The sequence below is a fragment of the Drosophila miranda genome, assembly GCF_003369915.1.
Source record: "Drosophila miranda strain MSH22 chromosome Y unlocalized genomic scaffold, D.miranda_PacBio2.1 Contig_Y1_pilon, whole genome shotgun sequence".
In the NCBI taxonomy this organism is placed as follows: Eukaryota; Metazoa; Arthropoda; class Insecta; order Diptera; family Drosophilidae; genus Drosophila; species Drosophila miranda.
In genome coordinates, this window is record NW_022881603.1 from 2,923,842 (window position 1) to 2,929,841 (window position 6,000).

Sequence of the window (6,000 nt, forward strand, 5' to 3'; positions counted from 1 at the left end):
TACATATACATATATATAAATATGTGGTATTTGTGTAACATAAATGTAACTAAACTATAGCTATATTTAGCTATAGCTAAAGCTCTCTACTAATAAGAATACATGATACAGATACACTTGCGTTCAAATCTATTTTGTGTGTTTGAATCAAATTGAAATCCAATTGACGTGAATAAACCGAAACCCATCTAAGGACTTACATATGCGAGTTGTTTCAACTGTTTTGGGGGTTGGGGCTGGAGCTGGGGCTGAGGCTGAGGGAAAAAAACTAAGCCGATCAAAAGGTAAGTTTACACTTGATTCCCAATTAATTTATTCACTAACAGCACGATGACTAAGTAGTGGGTATGTACGTATCCCTGACAATAAAATTTCAATCGCTCTCGCTCCCCGACTCGAATCCAGAATCCTCGTCCAGATCGTTCTGCAGCGGATTGGTCTGGAGCCCCGCTCGAGGCAAGGGCAATTGTGCAGGTGCGCGTGGCAGCTGTAGGTGACCTGGCAGGTAGGCAGCAGCGGCCATGGCAGCAATAGCTTGATGTTCGCGCTCAGCATGCATGATCATTCGCCGGCGAGCCTCCACGTCGCGTGTCAGTTGCATCGAGAGCTGGTTGTCCCCGCTGCCGTCCATGGCTAGATTAATGGCTTGGGTGAATTCCGAATGAAAAGGGAATTCCAAATAGGGCTAACGATTGATTTCACTAATAATTATACCCGATACTCAAAATGAGTATTGGGGTATATTAGATTTGTGGTAAAAGTGGATGTGTGTAACGTCCAGAAGGAATCGTTTCCGACCCCATAAAGTATATATATTCTTGATCAGCATCAATAGCCGAGTCGATTGAGCCCTGTCTGTCTGTCCGTCTGTCCGTCCGTCCGTCCGTCCGTCCGTCCGTCCGTCCGTCCGTCCGGCCGTCTGTCCGTCTGTGCGTCCCCTTCAGCGCCTAGTGCTCAAAGACTATAAGAGCTAGAGCAACGATGTTTTGGATCCAGATTTCTGTGATACGTCACTGGTACAAAAATATTTCAAAACTTCGCCCCGCCCACTTCCGCCCCCACAAAGGACGAAAATCTGTGGCATCCACATTTTTAGCGATACGATAAAACCAAAAACGCAGAGTCGTAGAGGATGACTATATGTTTTAAAATGTAAGATCTCAACCAGATCGTATAATTATTATAGCCAGAATCAAGAATACAATTTTATTCTTTCTCGCTCTGTCTCTCTCTAACACACAGGTTTCATGGTCGGTTTTGCCAATTGCAAAATATGAGTTCAAGGATCTCAGAACCTATAAGAGCAGAACGTTTATCTTAGAATTTCGCCCCACCCCCTTCCGCCCCCACAAAGAACGAAAATCTGTTGCATCCACAATATTGAGGATACGAGAAAACTAAAAACGCAGATATAGATAACGACCATATCTATCAGATTGCTGAATCTGGATCAGATCGGATAATTTTTATAGCCAAAAGCAAGAAATCAATTTGAAGTGGCTACGCAGCGCCCGACGTCACGCTCAGACTGATTTTCTGTCTCTCTCGCACGCACTCTTTGTCGTGTCGTTTAATATTAGCGGCGTCTGCCGGAGGAGAGCCATACTGACTAAGTATCGGGTATAAATGTAGAGTTGCGGTCTCCGCAGCAACTTACAACGTTCCCCCTCGTTTTTTTATAAATTTTGATTTTGTCTGCATCAAGTTTCGATTTAACTAAACAAACTGTTTAGAACGTGGCTGACAGTACCCGAAAATACAATGCTACTACGGAAATTGCCAAACGCAGATTGCTTGCTTCATATTGTTTCATAAAACACATCGAAACGGTTCCAATACGCTCACTCATATTCGGGTTTTATTAGTTTTTCGAGGGTGTGGGTGCCATTGGAGTGGGGCTACCCCATTCGACGCAATCATGGCAGTGCCAGTGGCAGTGGCAGAGCCAGAAAACCGCAGGGCACTTTCCACTTTCCAGCTGTGCATGTGTAAGCGGATAAAGGCAACAGTTGTGCAGGGTTAAAGCCAGAGCCAGAGCCAGAGCCCGAGCCCGAGCCCGAGCCCGAGCCCGAGCCCGATATTTTATTCTGAATTTGAGAATGTGTAATTTTCAAGTTGACATCTTTTGTCCCAAACCAGTGACCTCGTTGCACACACCACCCCACAAACTCATTGCGAGCTGTGGGTGGGAGCCGCCTCAAGCGGATCCATAGCACACTTTGGCGGGCACTCGCCACAAAGGGATGGCCCAGATGAGAGGGGGATGCAGCGAACAGAAAGAGAAAATTGCATTTCCATGCATACCAAACGCAAATCAGAGAAAGTTCAAAAACGAAGGCGAATCGCGCTGCGTTCTTTATGTTTCTGGTATGCCTTCTGGCCATTAGAATACTGCTGGTGTTCGATTTCTGACCCTCAAGTTGTTTCTTATCCTTAACGTAACTGAAACTCCTCCGTATCCTCAGCAACTACGTTGTGTTTGTGCTTTCCATTCTTCAAATATATTAAATATTGCCAGCACTTGGATTCCCCATTTTGGTTCATGGGATGACCCTAGCCGGCACTCCGAAATTCTCCTCTGGAATAGCGAGAATTAATGGCGCGGCTTGCTATCATATTTTCTATTTCGACCGAACACGTGTTGAAAAAGGGTTTCACACCCACAGCCTGGCGTCCACTGACGCGCCGTTTAAGCCATTTTTAGTGACAGGCTCTGACGGCTAACGGCTGACGCCTGCTGCCTAACAACGGCTAATGATGGCGAATAGCCAAAGTTTTGTGGCTTTTGCGGATGAAAATTGAAACGCTTGCGTTCATTAAAAAAACGAGGGGAACGTTGTGAGCTACTGCGGAGACCGCAACTCTACAGTTATACCCGATACTAAGTCAGTATGGCTCTCCTCCGGCAGACGCCGCTAATATTAAACGACACGACAAAGAGTGCGTGCGAGAGAGACAGAAAATCAGTCTGAGCGTGACGTCGGGCGCTGCGTAGCCACTGCAAATTGATTTCTTGCTTTTGGCTACAAAAATGATCCGATCAATCCAAATTCAGCAATCTGATAGATATGGTCATTATCTATGATTCTGCGTTTTTAGTTTTCTCGAATGTGCAATATTGTGGATGCAACAGATTTTCGTCCTTTGTGTGGGCGGAAGGGGGTGGGGCGAAATTCTGAGATATACGTTTTATAGTGAGATCTAACAGAAGTGCGGATACCAAATTTGGTAAATCTGGATGACCCAGATTTTCGTCCTTTGCGGTGGTGTGGTGGGGGTGTGGTGAAATTTGGACACGAAACGGTCAAGGTCCGATATCACAGGAGTGTGGATACCAAATTTGGTTGCTCTGGCTCTTATAGGTTCTGAGTCCTTGAACTCATATTTTGCAATTGGCAAAACCGACCATGCAACCTGTGTGTTAGAGAGAGACAGAGCGAGAAAGAATGAAATTGTTTTCTTGATTCTGGGTATAATAATTATACGATCTGGTTGAGATTTTACACTCTAGAACATATAGGCATCCTCTACGATTCTGCGATTTTGGTTTTATCGTATCGTTAAAAATGTGGATGCCACAGATTTTCGTCCTTTGTGGGGGCGGAAGTAGGCGGGGCGAAGTTTTGAAATATTTTTGTAGCAGTGACATATCACATCGTTGCTCTAGCTCTTATAGTCTTTGAGTACTAGGCGCTGAAGGACGGACGGACGGACAGACGGACAGACAGACAGGGCTCAATCGACTCGGCTATTGATGCTGATCAAGAATATATATACTTTATGGGGTCGGAAACGATTCCTTCTGGACGTTACACACATCCACTTTTACCACAAATCTAATATACCCCAATACTCATTTTGAGTATCGGGTATAAAAATAAAACCTGCTTAACTAGAACGTGTCATGAGGCAGGTGCCACATTAATTAGTGTGAGCGCCCACACAGGCACACGCCACACACATACACGTGAATATCAAATGAAGATTTCCTGAGGCAAGCGGTTTAATTTCGCTAAGATGTGTCTGGATGCAATTTGGGTCAACATGACACGAGTAAAATTATATTCCAGAATCCATTTCCCTTGTGCTCCTTGAGATATAGAACACATAGAGGAGGGGACAGCGACGACAGCAGGTGAGGGTAGGCATTTTGTGTGTGAATGGAAGGAGCGTGTGTGATTGTTTTCCGCGCCCTAGGAAACCGACTCGACTCCTTTGATATTTTCAAATTACATCATAATTAACCAGCTGAATTATTAGGTATACCACCCTGAGGCAATTTTCTTATCCTGACTATTATGGAATTTGTAGCCAAAACCTTTGATCCGCACACACTATCGAATGCCCTGCCACTGCCGGCGAATATCAGTCATTCAATGGGAGGAAACGTTCTGGTAGGAGTATTTATGTACACATATGGAAAGGTCACACGTAGCCCTTACGCTCATTTATGAGCATTCATCATTCTTTCACGAACAGGAATCTCACAAATGCCTAACGCCCCATTGCACTATGGTCCAGAATTCGTTTTTTTTGGCATAAAGTCGAAATTTTTATGTGAATGGATTACGTTTTTTCTTGCAAATTCTCAAAGTAAATTCATCATACATATTAAAAATGAAAAAAAAAAAAATTATTTAGCTTCCCTGAAGATTTTGGCGAGCTTTTGAAAGTGAACAATCGATCAGCTGATTGTGGGAAAAAAAATTGGCGCCAAATTACTTGTTTACATTTTTACGTGGCGATCGAGTAAATTTGCTCAAATAAATTCGGCTAAAAATGGAAAATGAAGATAAAGGTATGTAGTATCTAATGTATTTAGTTATTTTATGTGTAGTCCCAAGATTTAAGTGTTGTGCAATGTCCAATTTATGTGTATTTTTGTAGAAAATTTAACTGCGTCCCCTGTGTTTCGTAGAATATAACAAATGAACTGAGTTCTGCTGAGAAAAACTAACTATGTGAGTTTGTACCTACAAATGTTGTAATTGACTGGAAAGTAACAACTTTGGCCCGTTTTGGCCCCTTTTCTTTAAATTTGTTAATATTCAGGAAAGTTCGAGTTTTTGCATAGCGATCTCATCGATATTTGGCGCAACAACAATCGACAAAAAAAATCTGTCTCACATTGGATTTACAGTAAAATCAATAACAACCATTTGGAAAATGAAAAAAAAGAGAAATAGATAAAAAAATCAGTAATTTTGAATCCTTCATTAAAAGAAACCTTCTGAAGTGCAACAAAATGATGGAACGGTTTATGACCACCCATGCTAAATGGATGGCTTCTAAAATAACAATTATTGTTGATGAAAATTGTAAGACACCAAAGAAAATGGGACGTCCAACATTACATTATACAAATGCAGGGACAAGATTAAAAAGGAAACTGGCGTCTGATCTTGCAAATAATAATAATAATAACACGAATCTTCTTATGCATGCTGCGGCAGTTTCTGCTAAGAAAGAACGAAAGACCGACGTGGCTTTTGTCAATTAGAACACCTGAATACCCGACTGAATCGAAAAAGCATCTTCAATTGCAAAAGCCCATTCCACTTTCACCAGATGAAGCTTTAGCTTACCTCCTGGAAAATTCACTCAACAAACCGCAGTATACAAACACTAGGCTTTTAAATAAAAGGCATAACTGCGACATTTATCCTAGCTATAATAAAGTAATGGAAGCTAAATTACAGTGCCGACCAGAGTGCATAGAAGTAATGGAAACTACTGCTCGAGTGCCATTACAAAATTATTTGGATCATACAGCACATCGAATAATTAAATTGCAGTCCGATGTTTTCAAGCAGTTCCCGGATGCATCTGAAATCAAATTAATCTGCAGCTACGGATTTGATGGCTCAACTCAGCTTTCCGATCATTCTTTATTTGTTACTTCTGTTATACCCATACAAACTACAGACACCTATCATCGGAACATCTGGACAAATAGAACACCGCAGTCTATTAGATTTTGCAGACTGCTAAAAATTGATC

The 6,000-nt window shown here is 42.2% G+C and overlaps 1 long non-coding RNA gene across 3 annotated transcripts; it reads left to right on the plus strand.

Moving 5' to 3' along the window:
* The first annotated feature begins 4,538 nt into the window (after positions 1–4,538).
* Positions 4,539–5,717, plus strand: LOC117191859. Of its 3 annotated transcripts, XR_004474091.1 has the most exons (3): positions 4,539–4,798; positions 4,888–4,961; positions 5,053–5,717. It is a non-coding gene; the product is annotated as an uncharacterized LOC117191859 (long non-coding RNA). The 3 variants fall into 3 exon arrangements; XR_004474089.1 differs by lacking the exon at positions 4,888–4,961 and having other exon boundaries at positions 4,606–4,798; XR_004474090.1 differs by lacking the exon at positions 4,539–4,798 and having other exon boundaries at positions 4,828–4,961.
* Positions 5,718–6,000: the final 283 nt, after the last annotated feature.